Source organism: Penaeus monodon, chromosome 19 (assembly GCF_015228065.2).
Source record: "Penaeus monodon isolate SGIC_2016 chromosome 19, NSTDA_Pmon_1, whole genome shotgun sequence".
In the NCBI taxonomy this organism is placed as follows: Eukaryota; Metazoa; Arthropoda; class Malacostraca; order Decapoda; family Penaeidae; genus Penaeus; species Penaeus monodon.
Window position 1 is genome coordinate 20,908,569 of NC_051404.1, and position 847 is coordinate 20,909,415.

Below are 847 nucleotides of genomic sequence, written 5' to 3' on the forward strand. Positions count from 1 at the left end.
GACTCGAAATAATGTTCTGAAACTCAGTATGACAAGCGCAATTATTTGAATTCAGGAAATGTGGCCTCCGAAATCCCTGAGATTATTGTTAAAGTTATAGATAGTACTCCAAAGCTGCATAAACAAAGTCACATTTCATTCCGTGGATAATGATCGATCTACTCAGCACCGGCTGAGGGCGCCTCACGTCTTTCTCTCATATTTGTTCCAACAAATAATCTACGAGATGTTACGTTTACAATGGACTGTTCAGGTTGGGGGGGTAGGGGCTTAAGGGGAGTACGGGGCGGTGAAGAGTAGGTAAAAGTGAACGAAAACTAAGAATAGAAGTGGAAGAATGAAGGAAAATAGTAAGTACGAAAAGAAAGATAAAGTAACAGAAGGTAAAAGGGGGAATACTGAAAGCAAAACGAAGGATAACCAATTAGAACGAGTCAGAAGAAAGAATCGAACGCAATTACGAACGAGGGGAAAAGAAAGGTAAGATGAATGAAAAGATGACAAAAAGAATGTAAGTTAAAGAAACATACGGTAATAAACGGTGAAATTATGGCAGAGTATAAGTTAGCAAAAGAGTAAATGAGAGGGCAGAAGAGAAGCAAAGAGACTATGGGAAACGGGGGGGGGGGGTGAAGACGAGGATACAGACGGAGGGGGATCGGGGGAGGACGGGGGTTGGGGGCAGGAGTGATCGCGGTGGGCGGAAAGGGCGGAGACCTCGCACGCAGGGAGACACAAATTGGCAGAAGGCAAGAGAGGAGGGAAGGGAAGCGAGCTGGAAGCGGGACATAAGAGACAATCGGGGCGAACTGACCAGGAAGCTGAGGCAGAAGCGGAGGAGAAAAAC